The following is a 21,463-nucleotide window of genomic DNA, read 5'->3' on the forward strand; positions in this document are numbered from 1 at the left end:
TTGCAATGATGTGGAAACTAGCCTCCGCCTTGCTGGGAAACTAATCCCTCAAAAGAAAGAAGCACTTTCTGAAGCCCCCTTCCCGCCCAGGCTGGGTGAAGGCTTTTCCTTGCAGGAAGCCCTTGCAGCCTCATGCCCTGCTCCATCCCAGGTGTAGTACGGGGCATTTTGCCTCAGGCAGGGGCGTCGCTGGGGGGCAGTGGGGGCGGTACGACCCGGGTGCCAGGGGAGGGGGGTAACAAGCGGCGGCCCCTCCCGCCACTCCCCAAGGGGAGCCCCGCCGCCCAGCACCCTGTCTGTGCAGCGCTGCTGCTCCCGGAGCAACGGAGCAAGTGGTGGCACGTGGAGAGTTGCGGGAGGGGGCGCCGCTTGTCACCCCCATGCACCGCCGCTCGCTCCATCGCCCCGGGGTGACCGGTGGTGCGTGGGGAGTGGCGGGAGGAGCCACCGCTTGTCACCCCCACGCGTCGCCGACGGGAGCAGCAGCGCACGGCCCGTCGACGGAGTGTGCCTGCGCAACCGTTGTCGGACCGCCGCTTCCGCGGCCCCCTTTTTAGCCGCAGAGCGAAAAGGCAGCTTGTGGGGCTGCCGTGCACGGTCGGCGGGGAGCCGCCGACCGCGCTCGGCAGTCCCACGAGCTGCCTTTTCGCTCTGCGGCTTAAAAGGGGGCTGCGGAAGCTGCGGCAGCCCGCCAATGGAGTGTGCAGGCCGCTTCTGGCCAGCATAACTAAGCCGCTTCTGGCGAACCAGAGCAGCACACGGAAATGCCATTTACCTTCCCACCGGAGCGGTCCCTATTTATCGACTTGCACTTTGATGTGCTTTCGAACTGCTAGGTTGACAGGAGCAGGGACCGAACAACGGGAGCTCACCCCGTCGCGGGGATTCGAACCACCGACCTTCCGATCTGCAGGGCTGGCGTATCCATTAAGGCGAACTTGGCAATTGCCTAGGGCACCAAAATGGAGGGGGCACTGGCCAGGCTTGGACGGGGGGGCGGGGCGGGCTAGCAGCAGCTTCTCCGCTGTAGCGGAGAGGTGCTGCTTGCCCCCTACACCACCCCCACCTCCCGCTAAAGCAGGCTTTGGGGGGGGGGGCGGGCAGCGGGGGGCGCCAGAAGGTGGTCTGCCTAGGGCGGCAGAAACCCTAGCACCAGTCCTGCCGATCGGCAAGCCCAAGGCTCAGTGGTTTAGACCACAGCGCCACCCAAGTCCCTTGTGAGCATTTTTGTTGTTGTTTAGTCATTTAGTCGTGTCTGACTCTTCGTGGACCAGAGCACACCAGGCACTCCTGTCTTCCACCGCCTCCCGCAGTTTGTCATAGCTTTTATATGCCTGTTATCTTTGTCCGTGGAGTTTTCTTGGCAGGGATACTGGAGTGGCTTGCCAGTTCCTGCTCCAGGTGGATCACATTTAGTCAAAACTCTCCACTATGACCTGTCCATCTTGGGTTGCCCTGCACCGTATAGCTCATAGCATCCCTGAGTTATTCAAGCCCCTTCACCACGACATACCGTATTTTTCGCTCCATAAGACGCACTTTTTTCCTCCTGAAAAGTAAGGGGAAATACCTGCGCGTCTTATGGAGCGAATGGTGGTCCCTGGAGCTGAATTGCCCAGGGGCCAAAAGAGGATCATGCTTTTTATTTTACAAAAAGAAAAGGGGGTGTTGAAAGGACCCCGCTCAGCAGCTGATCAGCAAGAGATCGGGAGAGAGATAAGAGTCCCGGCTCCCTTTCAGCCCCGCCCTCCTTTGTTGAATGTGCTACAGAGGGAGGTTGTTTGTTTCCCCAGCGACATGCGACTGGCTGATTAGATTATCTGTCTGGAAACTGTAGAAACGGCTCCCTTTCCTTAAGATTTTTCAGAAACGTGAGTTAAACCCCATAAAATGGGGCTTTTCCTCTTTGCTTTTCCCCCTCTGCAAAAAAAGCTGCAAAACTTTTAGCTGATCCTCTAAAAAAGGCCTTTTGCCTTTGCGAAAAAGCTGCAAAACTTTTAGCTGATCCTCAAAAAACAACAACAGGGCTTTTAGAGGAGGAAAACCAGAAAAATATTTTTTTTCTTGTTTCCTCCTCTAAAAATGAGGTGCGCCCTATGGTCCGGTGCGTCCTATGGCGCGAAAAATACGGTCGTTCAGGCCAAATGCCCCCCCTTCACTTGAAACCATGCCAAACTCTGGAGATGCTCACCGCAAACATATTTTTTCTCCAACTTTGCACCTGCCCCTTGAATCAAGCGAAAACTCTGGGATGTTGCAGCGGCAAAACTCCCACCCTTTGCAATTATGAAATCATAGTGATTGATTCTTCTGAAAGCTCAAGAGATGTTCCTGGAGACTGACTAAACATCAGAACCAATAAAAGCACGGTGTTATTCACTGCACAATTCCTGGAAAGAAAAGTTGGCGGAAATAATATTTCTCGTGTCAGAGGCAGGCCGAGTCAAGGTTTCGATCAGGTGAAAAGGCTGGGGGAGTGGATATATATTTGCATGGCATTTCATGGCTCCAAAGCCATTGCTGAACACCAGCCAGATTGGGACAGTGTAGGACGCAGAGGCAGAATGAGATCCTTGCTGATTCTATTGCTGACTCTCCTGCTAATGCCCCATGGAGTCAGTGGCACCCTGAAGGCAAAATGCACGTTGAAACTGATCAAGGATCAATTTGAAGCACCCAGTTATTACCGGCCTGGAGATTTTATGATCAGTGGGATTGTATCTCCAACATGTATTGATCAACACGATCCCTATGTCTTTTCCGAGCCCCTTCACAAGGATTAAGCCGTGAGTAATTTTTCTACCACCAAGGGAATGGAGAGCCAGTGTGGTTTAGTGGTTAAGAGCGGTAGACTAGTAATCTGGGGAACCGGGTTCGCGTCTCCCCTCCTCCACATGCAGTTGCTGGGTGACCTTGGGCTAGTCACACTTCTCTGAAGTCTCTCGGCCCCACTCACCTCACAGAGTGTTTGTTTTGGGGGAGGAAGGGAAAGGAGAATGTTAGCTGCTTTGAGACTCCTTTGGGTAGTGATAAAGCGGGATATCAAATCCAAACTCCTCTTCTTCTTCTTCTTCTTCTTCCTGTTTACCAGAAAAATAGCCCACATTTCAGGGCAGGAGAGCCTGTGGCCCTGCAGATGTTGCTGGACTATTTCCATGGTCCCATCAATTTATTAATCTTATTAGGACAAAAAGTACAATAATTTTGAGAAATGCAATAGTAGGCCAATGGTAGATCATGTAAAAATCCTTCTTAGCTAAATATATTCTTTTCCATTCCAACCCCATCTCCCCTTTGTGTCATGTTTTTTCCCCAATTATAAGGTTCAGGGCACAATTCTCTTTTTGCTGAAGAGCAGGGAAAGCATGCTAAATGAGACAATCTAGTCCTGGGATCTTCCTCGGTAGAGGAGTCACATCTCCAAAATATGAACCGTTCAAATTTATCACACAGGTTTCATTCATAAATAAATATGTATTGATGAGTTTGGTGCTTCCCTATCTGCACTGAAATTGCACTAAAGAACAGTTGAGGGATTTTTCACATGCTGCCTTTGAAATAGCCAAGACCACTGAAACAACAGCAGCCCTTGCATCAATTTCCCAGTATTTCATGAACTTTTAAATTGATTTATCTATTGCAGGTGGACATTTAAGTCCTACTGGTACATCTTGTCCTTCTTGTTCACCATCCAGGAGATCAACCAGGATCCCAGGCTCTTACCCAACATCACCCTGGGCTACAACCTCTATGATAACTATTTGGACGAGAGGATGACTTCTGCTGCCATGCTAGACTTGCTTGAGGCGGGAATAGCAATGTCCCAAACTAATCTGTGGGAAACAGAATAACCCACTGGCTGTTCTTGAAGGGGCCGATTCTGTCATCTCAAAAGAGATTTCAGCCATGTCAGCCGTCTACAAAATCCCACAGGTATGAAGGGAAGACAAGGGGAGATAGAATATATTTGTTCTTTCAGCTTAATAAAGATATTCCTTATCATGAAGGTACTATGTTGTTCAGTCGTTCAGTCGTGTGTGACTCTTCGTGACCCCATGGACCAGAGCCTATCTTTCACTCCCCCCCACTTTGGCCAAACTCATGCCAGTCGCTTCGAGAACACTGTCCAACCATCTCATCCTCTGTCATCCCCTTCTCCTTGTGCCCTCCATCTTTCCCAACATCAGGGTCTTTTCTAGGGAGTCTTCTCTTCTCATGAGGTGGCCAAAGTACTGGATCCTCAGCTTCAGCATCTGCCCTTCCAGTGAGCACTCAGGGCTGATTTCTTTAAGGATGGATAAGTTTGATCTTTTGCAGTCCATGGGACTCTCAAGAGTCTCCTCCAGCACCATAATTCAAAAGCATCAATTCTTTGGCGATCAGCCTTCTTTATGGTCCAGCTCTCACTTCCGTACATTACTACTGGGAAAACCATCACTTTAACTATACGGACCTTAGTCGGCAAGGTGAGGTCTCTGCTTTTTAAGATGCTGTCTAGGTTTGTCATTGCTTTCCTCCCAAGAAGCAGGGGTCTTTTAATTTCGTGACTGCTGTCACCATCTGCAGTGATCATGGAGCCCAAGAAAGTGAAATCTCTCACTGCCTCCATTTCTTCCCCTTCTATTTGCCAGGAGGTGATGGGACCAGTGGCCATGACCTTAGTTTTTTTGATGTTGAGCTTCAGACCGTATTTTGCGCTCTCCTCTTTCACCCTCATTAAAAGGTTCTTTAATTCCTCCTCACTTTCTGCCATCAAGGTTGTGTCATCAGCATATCTGAGGTTGTTGTATTTTCTTTCTCTGACTAGGTCAGCTATGGCTTCACTACGCAGGTTCCTGAAGTTAAAACCCAGTCCCCTTTTGTTTATCAAATGGTCCCCAAAGAAGAAGCTCAGTACCCAGGGATTGTCAAGTTGCTCTTGCATTTTGGATGGACTTGGGTTGGCCTCTTCGCTCCGGATGACGACAGTGGAGAAAGGTTTGTTCGCACCTTGGTGCCTCTGATGGTCAGCAAAGGGATTTGTGTTGCTTTCTCAAGAAAAGTAATTGAGATAAATCCATATGACATGCTGCCCCCAAGTGAACCATTTTTCATCTGGAGACAAGTCAGCGTATGCGTTTACTATGTACCGCTCACATGGGATTGGGACTAATCGTTGCACTACACGCGCAACATGGGAAACAAATTGGGCCCAAAGTCTGGATCACAACCCCTTTCCAAGACATGAACTTGAACTTGTCTATTCATCCCGATGCCTTCCAGCATATCCATGGATCTTTGTCTTTTGTAATGAAGTTGCAGATAAGAAGAGCGCATCAAAACTACAAACCAGATTCCGATCTTCTTAGGCAGTTTTGGAAGGAAGCATTTCATTGTTTATATTCGAAGCACGTTTTGGCCGCGAAAGGTCGGGCAAGATGCACAGAGAAGCGGGAACTGGAAACTCTGCCTCAAGAGGGAGCTGGAGAGAGCCATGTCCCAGGACAGCTCCACCACTTTCTTTAGTGTTCAAACTGTGGCACGTGCCTTAAGTGTCGCACATGCGTCTAGATCAAAGCTGATGACGATGGTGGGTGGAAGAGACAAAAGGCTGGAGCCATGGCAGGTATGTACTCTCCCTTTCTGCAAATGGTAACCCTTTGTCCCAAATTTAGCAGCGAGCAAAAATGTTTCCTATCAGGATAACCAGATTATGTGGCAAGCATTAGGATGGCTCCCTTCAGATGTTTGTGCAAGGAAGAGGAGCTACTCAGCATAGTCAAATGTCCGACTCATGTGCTGAAATTGAAAGTGGCTTACACCTGTGAAAGTCCTCTGCAGTGGCCCCCGTACTGTGGAATAATATTCACTTGAGATAAAGCGGACAACTGTGGCAATGGCATTATGTCAGCTAGTTCAAGTATACCTACCGTATTTTTCGCTCCATAGGCAGCACCGGACCATAGGGCGCACCTCGTTTTTAGAGGAGGAAACAAGAAAAAAAAATTCCCTGGTTTTCCTCCTCTAAAAGCTCTGTTTTTTTGAGGATCAGCTAAATGTTTTGCAGCTTTTTTTTGCAAAAGGAAAAGCCCTGTTTTTTTGAGGATCAGCTAAAAGTTTTGCAGCTTTTTTGCAAATGGAAAAGCCCTGCTTTTTTGAGGATCAGCTAAATGTTTTGCAGCTTTTTTGCAAAGGGAAAAGCCCTGGTTTTTTGAGGATCAGCTAAAAGTTTTGCAGCTTTTTTGTAAGGGGGGGAAAGCAAAGCTCCTTTTGCAAAGCGGGAAAAGCAAAGAGGAAAAGCCCCATTTTTATGGGGTTCAACTCACATTTCTGCAGCTTCTAAAGGAAAGGGAACCTTTTCTACAGTTTCCAGACAGATAATCTAATCAGCCAGTCACATGTTGCTGGGGAAACAAACAACCTCCCTCTGCAGCACATTGAACAAAGGAGGGCGGGGCCAAAGGGAGCCAGGACTCTTATCTCTCTCCCGATCTCTTGCTGATCAGCTGCTGAGCGGGGTCCTTTCAACACCCCCTTTTCTCTTTGTAAAATAAAAAGCATGATCCTCTTTTGGCCCCTGGGCAATTCAGCTCCAGGGACCAGCATTCACTCCGTAAGACGCACAGATATTTCCCCATACTTTTTAGGAGAAAAAGTGCGTCTTATGGAGCGAAAAATACGGTATTCACAAAGACATTCCCAATGACTTGTTTTTAGAACTGCCTCTGTTGGGCTTTCTTTATATCTGTTGTGTTTTTATACTTTGTTGGAAAGCACTCAGAGTGGCTGGGGTACAAGCAATAAACTGTTGTTGTTGTTGTTGTTGTTGTTGTTGTTAATGGTCTTTGCTTGAATTAACCGTTTTATCAGTAGAATAGAATGGATATGGTTTGTGGCTGACATGAGATGTGCACTGGCCCTAATTATAATAGCTGTTGTAGAATTAAAAACAACAACACCTCATTCACCAAAAGCTCTTTTATTTTTGAGAGTTCATTTACTTGTGCGAGAGTCAGGACGGTCTCCGAGCTCATACAGAATGCAAGAATATGCAGGTACAATTTCAACACGCAGGGCATATGTTAACTTCCCCAATTTTGCAACGGAAAAGTAGAATCATAGAATCCTAGAGTTGGAAGAGACCACAAGGGCCATCCAGTCCAACCCCTGCCAAGCAGGAAACACCATCAAAGCATTCCTGACAGATGGCTGTCAAGCCTTCGCTTAAAGACCTCCAAAGAAGGAGACTCCACCACACTCCTTGGCAGCAAATTCCACTGCCGAACAGCTCTCACTGTCAGGAAGTTCTTCCTAATGTTTAGGTGGAATCTTCTTCCTTGTAGTTTGAATCCATTGCCCCGTGTCTGCTTCTCTGGAGCAGCAAAAAAACCTTTCACCCCTCTCTATATTACATCCTTTTATATACTTGAACATGGCTATCATATCACCCCTTAACCTTCTCTTCTCCAGGCTAAACATACCCAGCTCCCTAAGTACAAGTTAGTTTTGACATGCAGCAGCGCTCCTAAATAAAATTATTTGCGCTTTAGTGTTAGTTTGCAAGCAATCAACTTGCAGTTACACGTGAGGCATAACAACAGGAAACTTTTGTTCCAAAGCTTGCAGGCAGTTTCACCCTTAGTTCAGGCCAACTTGCTTTTAATTTTAACTGTGGCAGAATTCATATGTTTAAATCCTGAACCAAACTTACTGATTTAGCAAGCAGGACTGAGATATCCAACATGGTTTCTTAATTGCTGGTGTCTTCACTGTCATTGCAGCTTCACCCTTTCCTAAGAGAAATCCAAAGCTCAAACAATTCCAAGGGCGGACTGTGTTGGATGAGAATGGGGAGCAGGCAGGCAACTATGACATTGAGAACTGGGTGATGTTTCCCAACGCGTCCAGCACTCGAGTGAAAATTGGGAGTGTTGAGAGAGAGCCGTCCACTGGCATAAAATTCACCATTAACCCAGGAGCCATTGAGTGGCCCAAACAGTTCAACAAGGTAGTGAACGTAACAAGTGTAGAGAGCTAGGAAAGTTCATGCTCTTCTTTCGCACAACTGTTACAAAACAGCCTTGTAAGGTGGACCAATTGTATCTTAACTACCCAGCAGTAGTTGCCACCACTCCCTCTTGCCACAGGCAACAGCCCAGACGGGAAGGGAATCCAGGATATTCAAAGAAATCCTAGAGACCTGGGATCCTGAGAAAACGCATCCTGTGTTCCTCAGTTCACTTGGGGAGTAAAGCCAGCAGCAGCCAGTGTTGTGTAGTGGTTAAGAGCGGTAGACTCGTAATCTGGTGAACCGGGTTCGCATCTCCGCTCCTCCCCATGCAGCTGCTGGGTGACCTTGGGCTAGTCACACTTCTCCGAAGTCTCTCAGCCCCACTCACCTCACAGAGTGTTTGTTGTGGGGGAGGAAGGGAAAGGAGAATGTGAGCCGCTTTGAGACTCCTTCGGGTAGCGATAAAGCGGGATATCAAATCCAAACTCTTCTGCTTCTTCTTCTCTCCCAGAGATCAGAGTAGCTGGCTTTCTCCTCTTTTTGTATGTTCTGTCTTCTGCCTCGAGCCTACATTTGTAATAAACGGTGGAATAAAAATGCTGAAACAAGCAAGCAGGTATCCTCTGATGCTGTTTTGCATTAAAAGTGCTTCCTTGTTAAACAGAAGAAGAAGTGAGTGTGGCCAGTGGGTTCTTTCCAGGCTATGAATGAACTCCACACACAAATGCTTCTAGCACTTTCCCCTTGATGTACCTTCTTATCTTATGATTAGACCGTGCCTCACTCCAGGTGTGCCAAAAGCTGTCGTCCTGGATACGCCAAGGTGGTTCAGGAAGGAGAGCCGGTTTGCTGCTATGCTTGTGCTCTGTGTGCGGAAGGGACAATCTCCACTCAGGAAGGTGGGTGACTTCAAGGGAGAGGGATGATAGAAACAGGGTGGAGAGTCACTCTGAGAAAGCTTGTGCTCCACATACATCTCTGGTGGACAAGCAGTTACAAGTGAATTCCCCCCCCCCCATTTTTTCCCTATTACACAAACTTATTTCTTGACCTTTCCCACATTAGATGGTTTTTCTCCACCGCAGATGCAGAACTTTGCACCAAATGCCAAGAAGATCAACATCCGAACAAAGGCCATGATCGATGTATCCCTAAGATTATCACTTTCCTGGCTTATGAAGAACAGTTGGGGATCATCTTAGTTTCCATTGCCCTCTTCTTATCTTTAACAACGGTCATTGTTTGGGAACCTTCATTAAATATCTTCATACTCCAATAGTCAAAGCCAACAACCGGGACCTTTCCTACATCCTCCTCATCTCCCTACTGCTCTCCTTTTTGTCCTCCTTCCTCTTCATTGGCCAGCCAAGGAAAGCAACCTGCCTTCTCCGACAAATGGCCTTCAGCACCATCTTCTCTATTGCTATTTCTTCTGTCTTGGCAAAAACAATCACTGTGGTTCTAGCCTTCCTGGCCGCTAAGCCAGGGAACAGGGTTAGGAGATGGCTGGGGAAGGGTTTGGCGCTCTCTGTTGTCATTTCCTGCTCCATTGTCCAAGTTTTCATCTGCACCATCTGGCTGGGGATCTCTCCTCCATTCCCAGACTCAAACATGCACTCCCAACCTGGAGAGATCATCCTGCAATGCAATGAAGGGTCTGTTGCCATGTTTTATGGTGCCCTCGGCTACATGGGCTTCCTGGCTGCCATTTGCTTCACAGTGGCTTTCCTAGCCAGGAATCTGCCTGGGGCCTTCAATGAAGCCAAGCTGATCACCTTCAGCATGCTGGTTTTCTGCAGTGTTTGGGTGTCCTTTGTGCCCACCTACCTGAGCACCAAGGGGAAATACATGGTAGCCGTGCAGGTCTTCTCTATCTTGGCCTCCAGTGCTGGGCTTCTGGGATGTATCTTCATCCCCAAGTGCTACATTATTGTGCTGAGACCTGATCTGAACACAAAGGAGCACCTGACAACAAAAACATAGGATAGCTTCTGTTAGGATTGTAACAATCCTGTTTATGCCAATTATGATCCCAGGGCGTTGTGTTTCATCATTAGACCTTCTTGGGTAAAACTGGGGACTTTTCAGCAAGTTTGTTTCATTTGGAGCTGGGATTTCTGGATTAACCCTGAGCCTCTGAAAATGCAGTTCTTTCTCTTAGTAATTGTCAGCTGCCTGAGAGTCACAGCCCCATATCTGGCCCATAATCTCTTGTTATATGTTGAAGGCTGTGTGTGGCAGTATTATTTGTACCCACATGAACAAGAAGGAACACCTTTCAGCTGTCCCTGTCATGGCGTTCCATCTTCTGACTGAGTTCTAGAAAGTCAGAGTAACCCTGCCCTGAGATTGGCTTAGTGCAGACACTGGTTTTACTTTCAGGTACTGCAGTTGGTTAGTCTTTTGTGGTTAATTGCTCTTTGTCTTCTGGGTGGTCCTTGATCTCATCCGGCCATTTCTCTTTCAGTTTATGGCAGGGTGGATTTGATTTAAATCAAACTGATTTAAATCACTAGTCAGTAAGGCTCAGGGTGGATTTAAAAAAAATAAATCCGATTTAAATAAAAAAATCCACCCTGAGCCTTACTGATTAGTGATTTAAATCGTGATAATTTTTGGAGTAAGATAAGGATAGTTAGATAAGTGTTTGTTTGTTCAGATATTTGTATTTTTTGTAGTTTTGTAGTTTTTTGTTGTATTTTGTATTTTGTGTGTGTTTTATTGTTAAAATTTAATAAATTTTCTATAAAAAAATAAATTGTGATTTAAATCAATTTGATTTAAATCAAATCCACCCTCGTTTATATGTGTGTGTCATTGTCAGTAACATGGTGGCAGGGGTGGAGCTACCTGCCCCGGCACCTGGAGCGGCGCAGGGGCAGGACCTAGCTGCCTGTCACCCGCGCGGAGAGCGTGGGGGTGCGCCGCTAGCCAGCCATGCGGAGAGTGTTGGGAGGGGCACCGCTAGCCGCCCACGGCGCCATCGCCCCTAGTGGCCCCCCGCCCCTGCAGCAAGCGTGGAGTGTGGTTGGTGGCGGCGTGGTGATGTCACCCTCCCTCACCGCTGACACCCGGTGTGTACTGCACCCTCCTTCCTCCCCAGTGCTTGGTGGTTAAGTATCAATCCTAAATTAACCTTTATAGATTTCTATGTGTGCACATGACTAAACGTCCCTAAATTCTTAAATAAGCTTTACATATTTCTTGGGTAACAGGATCTCTGTATTGCTGCTTCTTCTACTGTCTTAAGAAACCTATGTTAATAAACTATTGAGGATTAAAAGGAAGAGTGGACTGCGTTGCTGGGTCTTAAGGAGCAACGTGTTGCCTTGTATTTTGTAGCACAAACCAAAACAAACGTAACCTGCCAAGTATCATAATATAATATCTTATTTTATGCCATAACCATCGAATGGGCTATGAAATTCCACTAAATGCTAAACAAGGATTACAATATAAAATATATACAGGTCTGCTTCACATGTGTAGAAAGAGGCCCAAAATAATCAATGCACGGAGGAGTGATAATGATTCATAAATTTCAGTAATGTTCCATGCATAGGGATACCAGACACGAGCAAAATACATGGGATGTAATAGTTCCATGAGATGATACAAGAAGGAATAAGGATTTCTGGAGTATATTCTCCCTGTTTTGCCCTCCGGCTTCTTCAGCAGTATGGAATCTAAATATTTGTATTTTGTAACATTATTTTGTAACTATTTTAAGCCTGTTGAAACTCATTATTGGGCTGGAAAGCAAATTCACTTCTACTCCACACAAGGTCCAGATTGGGGATTCCATTTGCAGCAACTCCAACATGGACTTCCTGGGTATTAAGAGTGGTGTGCTTGTCACTTAACATGCCACAAGATATTGCCTGGTGAAAAAGTTGCTGAGGCTCAAGGAGAATCAGAAAGAGGAACTGAAAAAGGGGTGTTTGGATTTGATATTCCGCTTTATCACTACCCGAAGGAGTCTCAAAGCGGCTAACATTCTCCTTTCCCTTCCTCCCCCACAACAAACACTCTGTGAGGTGAGTGGGGCTGAGAGACTTCAGAGAAGTGTGACCAGCCGAAGGTCACCCAGAAGCTGCATGTGGAGGAGCGGGGACGCGAACCCGGTTCACCAGATTACAAGTCCACCGCTCTTAACCACTACATCACACTGGTATGAAAGGTCATGGGATTGTAGAGTTGTAAGGGAACCCAGGGGCCATATAAGTCCTACCCACTGCAATACATAAATATTACAGTGCAGGCATTTTGCAGCAACAGCAGAAGCTTGTGTTTAGAAATGGGGAATTGCTCAGAGTTATTTCACTTGCAGAACAACAGCTGAAAAGTTTTACCAAATAGTGGTGTCTCCAGAGGCTGGACATTAGATGCTCAAACTATCTCATGATCAGTCAGGACACTGAGGAATTGTGTGTGTGTGTCGGGGGGGGGGCTCTTAGCAGCATAGTGCATATTTTTCCAGGCACAGTGCAAGAAATTCCCTTGCCCTACTCTTGATTCTGATGTTTAGTTGATTTGTTTCACAGGCAATCTTTGGTCAAATCTCTGGAGCTTTGGCAGGAATAAGAATAATTGTAAGGAGGAGGTGTGTCACCGTGGCAACGTCCTGGAGTCTCTGTGTGGCTTGAGGGACATGTGCAGAGTTGGAGGAAAACATGTTTACAAGAACTTACAGAAGTGGCTCCCTGCTCTTAGCGTTGGTCAGAGCGGGGAGAAAAATCTGTGTGGCCTTTAACTGACCAGGACCGAAATATTATTTTAGGGTGTATGCACATAACAGACACATTGCATGGTTATTTCTGAATATTGCGAGCATCTGAAATTACATTTTGTTGCAGGGGTTAGCAAAATGTTCAGACTGAAAGCCACATTGGCTATGTGGTTAAAAAATATTGAATTCTTGCATTGTGGGGGGGGAGACTGAAAGCCACATTTCCTTCTGGACAACCTTCAGGTGACCACATGAAAGAATTGGGCAGAACATCTCATGAAAATTGTACCTTTCTTAAGTAGTCTAGTTTCCACACACACACCGCTCTCTACCTTGTGGTCATCCACGCAAGGAAGGCTAAAACACTTTGGGGGGGGGACAAAACAGGGCCAATAGGGGGCATGTCTAGAATGGGTGTGGGCTAGGGAGAGTACTGAGGGCCAAGATAAGAGACACTTGGAGGACCATATTCACCTTCTAGGCCTGAGATCTCAAGGGCAGGAGGACTTTCTACAGCCTCATCCCCATTCCTGACCTTCCCTATTGCACCTCTTGATCAGCTGCTTTTGTTGGGGAAGTAGGATGCCAGAAAAAAATCCATTCTCCACCTAATAGCATTACCTGTAGAGAAGAAGAAGTAGTAGTAGTGGAGGAGGAGGAGTTTGGATTTGATATCCCGCTTTATCACTACCCGAAGGAGTCTCCAAGCGGCTCACATTCTCCTTTCCCTTCCTCCCCCACAACAAACACTCTGTGAGGTGAGGGGGCTGAGAGACTTCAAAGAAGTGTGACTAGCCCAAGGTCACCCAGCAGCTGCATGAGGAGCGGAGACGCGAACCTGGTTCACCAGATTACGAGCCTACCGCTCTTAACCACTACACCATAGTGTAGGCTCTTCACAAACATCAATGGGAAGACAACATATGAGGACCCCCAACGGATCAGACGCAAGGCCTAGCCAGTGCAGTATTCTGTTGTCACAGGGCATGAAGGCAATAGCATTCTACCACTTGTCTTCCAAGCAACCAGTATTCATGAGCATATTGCCTCTGTCATTGGAGGTGGAGCACAGCTATCTTTACTCGAAGCCACCGATAGCCTAATCTCTCCATGAATTTGCCTAGTCACCCTTTAAAGTCATTGAAGTAGTGTTCATTCCTTCTACACATATTTTCCCCACACCTACCCTGTTCTCAAGCCACCCTAATTGCCTTTTCTCTGAACTAAGGATGTCAGAATGCAACTGTTCCTGATATTTATATTTATTTTATATACCGCATTATAAAAACACAAAAACATAATCAAAATCAAAACAGAGGCAACTGAATAACACCCCCCAACAAAAAGAGAGAGAGAGAGAGAGAGTAATATATATATATACCGTATTTTTTTCGCTCCATAGGGCGCACCTCATTTTTAGAGGAAGAAACAAGGGAAAAAATTTTTTCCTGGTTTTCCTCCTCTAAAAGCCCTGTTTTTTAGGATCAGCTAAAGGTTTTGCAGCTTTTTTTGCAAAGGGAAAAGCCCTGTTTTTTTGAGGATCAGCTAAAAGTTTTGCAGCTTTTTGCAAAGGGAAAAGCCCTGTTTGTTTGTTTTTTGAGGATCAGCTAAAAGTTTTGCAGCTTTTTTGCAAAGGGGGAAAGCCCCGTTTTTATGGGGTTCAACTCACATTTCTGCAGCTTCTAAAGGAAAGGGAGCATTTTCTACAGTTTCCAGACAGATAATCTAATCAGCCAGTCACATGTTGCTGGGGAAACAAACAACCTCCCTCTGCAGCACATTCAACAAAGGAGGGCGGGCTGAAAGGGAGCCAGGGATTCTTATCTCTCTCCGATCTCTTGCTGATCAGCTGCTGAGGGGGCCTTTCAACACCCCCTTTTCTTTGTAAAATAAAAAGCATGATCTTTTGGCCCCTGGGAAATTCAGCTCCAGGGACCACCATTCGCTCCATAAGACGCACAGATATTTCCCCTTACTTTTTAAGAGGAAAAAAGTGTGTCTTGTGGAGCGAAAAATATGGTTTGTGTGTGTGTGTGTAGTTTTTATTGATTTTCAAAGATTTTGAAAGAAAAAAGAAAAAAAAGAATAGTTACATCATAATATCAAAAGAAAAAATTCCACATATCAAGATTACCCTGAATCACTTGACTTCCCCCCATTCCTTCCATGGGTCCTATTAATTCTATTTTCACCTGCATATCAATACTTCTCCAATTTTTCATATTTCTAGATTATCTGTACTTTCTGTTACAGGTGTATTTAAAATCTTGCTAATGTTTTGACCTGTTTACAATGATTTTGTATACAGATAATAAACATTTCCCAATCTTTTTTGAATTTCTTGTCTTCTTAATTCCTGAGCTTCCCAGTTAGTTTTTCCATTTCGGCATAGTCCATCAGCTTGATTTGCCATTCTTCTTTACTTGATTTGCCATTCTTCTCTTCCTTCCACTTCTGGGCTAACAACATCGAGAGCAGCTGTTGTAGCATACATGAACAATTTCTTCTGATCTGATGGAATCTCGGTACCTATAATTCCTAGGTAGTTTATATTAAAAGGGCATTAGGTGACAATCAAGCACAGGCTGGTTAAAGAAGAACATTTTTGCCTGGCGCCAAAAGGTGTATAATGAAGGTGCTAAGCGAACCTCCCTGGAGAGAGCATTCCACAGACGAGGAGCCACTGCAAAAAAGGCCCCTTCTCATGTTGCCACCCTCCAGACCTCTCAAAGAGGGAGCACATGAAGAAGGGCCTCAGAAGACAATCTCAGGGCAGTCCTTAAGGTATTGCAGTCCTGAGCTGTTTAAGGCTTTATTGGTCAATCCCGATTGTCAATAACCTACCGGTAAATTGCTTCAAAGAATGGAAAAAAGATATCTCTAAATTTGTCTGGCAGGGGGGATAGCTGCAGATTAAACATAAAATTCTGATTGATAAAAAAAGAAGAAGAGGCTTTGCCCTGCTGGACTTGCAACTGTATTATGAGGCAGCTTGTGTATGTTGGTTAAAGGAATGGATTTTCTTGGAGATTTGGAAGGCCGTGATTTAAAGTTTGGCTGGCAAGCATGTCTTTGGTATGGGAGAGCAAAGATTTATGATCCACATCATTAGGAGAAATCTGTATAGAGTCTGGGAGAAATATAAAAATTTGTTGGAAAGGATAACACCTTTATGTTTATCCCCATTGAAACAATCACAATCAAGATAATTAATATGAGTAGGAAATGGGTGACTTATAGAGACTTATGGGAATTTACAGGTAGTGAGCCCAGGTTGAAACCAATGAAAGAAGTAAGGCGCCTAGTTACGGATTGGTTACAGTGCATCAACTGTATGATTTGTTCAAAACTGACAAAAGGAAGGAAGGAAGGAAGGAAGGAAGAAGGAAGGAAGGACTGACAAAAGAAGGAATGCGGAATGGAAGGAAGGAAGGAAGGAAGGAAGGAAAAAGAAAGAAAGAAAGAAGAAGAAGGAAAGAAGAAAGAAAGAAAAAGAAAGAAAGAAAGAAAAGAAAGAAGAAGAAAGAAAGAAAAGGATTCTCGGACCAAAGCACATAATTGGAAAGAGAATTAATTTGGAATAAGAACAAATTGTTGTCTAAAATGTACACTCTGTTATTAGAATGGGAAACAGAAGATGAGCTAGTTAAAGCTCCTATGACACACTGGGCAATGGATATAAGGCACAATATAGACTTAAACCTCTGGGAGAAACTTTGGAAGAATTATTTAAAATTCACTGCATTTTATACATTAAATGAGAACTATTTGAAAATGATTCACAGATGGCATTTAAATCCAAGTAGGTTGGCTAAGATGTATAAAGCAGAATCAGATTTGTGTTGGAAATGTAGAGAAATGGAAGGAACCTTTTTTTCATATGTGGTAGACGTGTAATAAGGTTAAGGAATATTGGGAAATGATTTACAATGAGTTGAAAAGACTTCAGTGAGTTAAAAAATACTTCCCAAAGAAGCCTGAAGCCATTTTGTTACCAATAGTTCAAACTGAAGTTCCCAGATGTCACAGAAATTTATGTATATATGCACCAATGGCGGCTCGAATTTTGTTAGCTCAAAGTGAGGGAGGTCCCAGCTCAGGAAGACTGTCAACCTAAGATGATAGAATTTGCAGAATCAGTAGGTTTGACCTATAAATTATGAGAGGAAGAAGAATTTTTATTTAAAGAGGAGTCGATTTTATTTTATTTTTGCTGAATCCTTGGAAAATAACTGTGCACAACTGAATATGGTGACAGCATTAAGATAAATTCAACAGTGTAACTAATAACTGAATGATATAAATTGTACAATTGATTAATATGGTTCTAATAATAATAGAATAGGATGTGTCTATTTTCATTAGAGGAATGTTGGAGGATATGTGTCAGGCCTAATTCTGTCTGCAGATCAGAGTTTCCTCATCACTGTCCTAAAAAGAAATCTTGATCCTGACTCTTGCGAATGTGTTTTTGCACCAAACTTTAGACATGTCCATCTGCCCACTCCATCCACCTGGAGTCCGGAGCCACACCTGTGAGCTTTTCTCCAGCCCAGCACCTGCGCATGGAGCCACACAGAGAGTTCTTGATCTTGCATAGGGGATGCTTCCTCCCCTTATAATTATGAAGATCATAGTGATTTTTTTCCTCTTCTTCTCAGGAGCTTTGTCCAAAGATCTTCTTTAAGCCTACTGAAATAAGCATAAAAAACGAGAGCCAGGAAGGATGGGAGCCTAAACATCTCTTGCCGCATCAGGAGATTGGGCTGAGATTGAGGGCAATTGCGTAGAAATATTTGTGTGAGCTTGATTTACGACCATCCCCTTCTGATGGGGAATCTTGGCTGGGCTCCATCACCATTAGGAAAGACGTGCAAAAGCGTTTGGCTTCAACTAGTATTTTTTTTTTTTAGTTGTTACAAGGTAGGAGGCCGTTCCAGGCAGACATAATGCTGGTGTTTCTTCTACTGCTGTGGCTGCCTTATGCAGACTGTGAAATGCCAAAGGTGAAATACCCCTTAACTTTGGAGAGGGATCAGATTGACCCGTTGAATTATTACAAGCCAGGAGACCACCTCATTGGTGGGGTCATCTCTCCCACAAGAGCGTTTTTCAATCCACACACCTTCAACGAATCTCCTTTCATCAGCTTTTTCAGGCAAGTCATTTTGTGGGGGCTGAGATTGTTGCTGCTCCGTTCTGTATTGATTTCATGAGCTCAAATGATCCCAACAACCAGGCTCTTTCTTGCTCCCACTAAATCCCTCTCCCCTTTAGCCTTTGGAGGGAGACTTTGAAGGTGTATCAGTGCTAAAGTGCAATTGATTTCGTAGCCTCCTTTTCATATGTGTACGTAATATGTATATTAGGCAAGGTTACATAGAAAAAATACACAGGTGGCGCTTTGGTCTAAACAACAGAGCCTAGGACTTGCCGATCAGAAGGTCGGCAGTTCAAATCCCTGCGACGGAGTGAGCTCCCGTTGTTCGGTCCCAGCTCCTGCCCACCTAGCAGTTCAAAAGCACGTCAAAGTGCAAGTAGATAAATAGTTACTGCTCCGGTGGGAAAGTAAACAGTGTTTCCGTGCGCTGCTCTGGTTCACCAGAAGCGGCTTAGTCATGCTGGCCACATGACCCAGAAGCTGTCTGCGGACAAACGCCGGCTCCCTTGGCCTATAGAGCGAGATGAGCGCTGCAACCCCAGAGTTGTCCGCGACTGGACCTAATGGTCAGGGGTACCTTTACCTTTACCTTTACATAGAAAAATATACTTTAGGTTTGAAAGAAACCATAGGAAAGGGTCCGAGAGCTGCAGAATTTTTGCCAAGTTCTGACGAACCTGGGTCCCTTCTCCCTTTGAAATCGAATGGGGACCAAGGTCTGTGCCAGTGCTTTGAACCTTCCTCTTAGGTTCAGCCTAAGGATGGACCAGTCTGTCAATCATAGAATCATAGAATCATAGAATCATAGAGTTGGAAGAGACCACAAGGGCCATCCAGTCCAACCCCCTGCCAAGCAGGAAACACCGTCAAAGCATTCCTGACAGATGGCTGTCAAGCCTCCGCTTAAAGACCTCCAAAGAAGGAGACTCCACCACACTCCTTGGCAGCAAATTCCACTGCCGAACAGCTCTTACTGTCAGGAAGTTCTTCCTAATGTTTAGGTGGAATCTTCTTTCTTGTAGTTTGAATCCATTGCCCCGTGTCCGCTTCTCTGGAGCAGCAGTTTCTGGTTTCTCTCCGTTTCTCATTCTTCCTATCTCCAATTCCATTTTCAGCATGCCCACAGTACTTTACACCCGCCCACCATCAGTGATGATTTGGCTGTTATGGTTGAGTGCTTTGCATCAGTGCTGGCATAAGTTAAATTGCAGAAATTAAATCCAGTTCATCTTATTTCCATATATTTGCAGGAAATTAAAGACAAGATACTGGCAGATCCTCTCCTTCTCGTTTGCTATTCGGGATATCAACCAGAATCCAAAGCTTTTACAAAACACCACCCTTGGCTACAGCTTCTATGAGAACTTTTATAACAGCAGAATGATGTATGATGCTGTGTTAGACCTGCTTTCCACAGGGCAGGTGAACGTTCCCAACTACAAGTGTGGAAGACAAAATGACGTTCTGGCTATCCTTGAAGGGGCTGATTCTCAAAACTCCATCCAGATTTCAAGCTTGTTGGGCATCTATAAAATTCCACAGGTGGGGATGGAGAGGGGTGGGACTTTCTGCAGCCTGAGCCTAATTCCCCTTTGTGACCTTTCCAGAGAATTCAAAAACCGAGTGGGGTGGATATTAAGTGGAACTGGACACAGTCATTCATTTTTAAAAGAGTATTGCACAGACTTGAGAGAGTTTTAACTGCTTCTGGTGGACAATCACCCTTTCTTTCCTCACACAGCCATTTCTACTCAAATGTTTTTTTCAGGGTTTCAAAGCAATGGGACTCAGCTACATTAGTAAAGAAACAACGATTTGACTGTGTTATAAACATACAACAGCAGATGGCGCCAGAGAGCAGAACATTTTTCTACGTCATTTTCCATAGAGTTTCCCACCTTTCGTTATAACGATTTAATTTCTGACCTATTTACAGGATTTTTTTTTTCATGTGTGTAGATCCACCCAAAGACAAAGGATTCTTCCATGCAACAATTTATTGTGGACTTGAAAGTTCTGTGCAATGTGTGTACTGTATAATCCCTCCTTCTACCTGGCCAATCCCCCTGGCAACACCTCCCCAGCCGGGATTGGGTGGCTGCTAGAGTAGGTGGAGTCCACAGGTATCCCAACCTGGGGAAGGCGAAGCCAGGCCAACTGCCAGGAGCTGCCACCGTGATCCAATGGGTCTACTCGCGACCTCGCAACATGGGCACCCCATTTGATGTGGGGAACGCTCATTCTGTGCAATGTCAACAAATATCATCCTCATCAACATGAGGACAATCTGGAACACCAGGGCACAGAATAAAATGATGGGGCACAAACCATCCAGACAATGAATATCTTCCAGAAGATACTGTTGATTATGTATAGGAATCAAAAAAAATGTTGAGGAAATTAGAGTTATAATAGATACATTAAATATGAATGCAGATAATAGAAATTGGCATTTTTATTTCCAATCTCTTCAGCATGGAAATTGCTTTGTCCACGACAGCCATACATTTGTTGGCAAAAAAAAAACAAAAACAAAAAAAAACCATCCACTGATCTTCCTTCCCTTCCCAGGTCACTTATGCTTTTGTCTCTCATGTTCTGAGTGATAAGAGACATTTCCCTTTTTTCTACCGGATGGTCCCCAAAGAAGAAGCCCTGTACCCAGGGATTGTCAAGCTGCTCCAGCACTTCAGATGGACGTTGATTGGCCTCCTTGCACCAGACACCAACAATGGAGAGAGGTTCCTGAAGAGCTTGACGCCGGTGCTCATCAAGAGTGGCATTTGTATTGCCATCTCACAAATCTTCCCACGACTTAATACAATGAAAGAGAAGATCCATCACCTTCCATTCCTCGAGTGGAGACAAGTTCATGTATTTGTTTACTATGTAGAAAATACTTACATCTTAGAGGGAATATTACTGATACAACGTTTATTTGACGAGGTGGTGAAACCCCTCGTAGGGAAAGTGTGGATCACAACAGCAATGTGGGACATTTACTTGGATGTAGGGCACCGTGGCTTATCTTTCCAACACATCCATGGCTTCTTTTCATTCTTTATTGAGACAAATAAAAAGGTAGACTATGACTATTTCAAGCTCTTTGCTATAGAGCAGTTATGGGAGGAAGCTTTTAATTGTTCCTATTCAAAGCATGCATTCTCAGTGAAAGGCTGGACAAGATGCAGAGAGAGAGAGAAACGGGAGGTGCTGCCCCAAGATGATCTGGAAGGAATCCTCTCTCTAGACAGCTACAGGATCTACAACACTGTCCAAGCTGTGGCAAATGCCTTAAATGCTGCATATTTATCTAGATCTAAACAGATGGTGACAGACAGTATGGAAGTTCAAAGGCTGCAGCCATGGCAGGTATTCATTAGAATAATGGTCCTTCTTCATGCCTCCTTATAATATCCTTAGAGGTCACAGCCCCTCTGGTAACACCCACCATCTTTAGCTGTGTGTGTGTGTGTGTGTGTGTGTGTGTGTGTTGGACACTGAGGTCCAGCGCCGAGGGCCTTCTGGTGGTTCCCTCGCTGCAGGAAGCCAAGTTACAGTGAACCAGGTGGAGGGCCTTCTC

This window comes from Lacerta agilis, chromosome 2 (assembly GCF_009819535.1).
Source record: "Lacerta agilis isolate rLacAgi1 chromosome 2, rLacAgi1.pri, whole genome shotgun sequence".
Taxonomy (NCBI): domain Eukaryota; kingdom Metazoa; phylum Chordata; class Lepidosauria; order Squamata; family Lacertidae; genus Lacerta; species Lacerta agilis.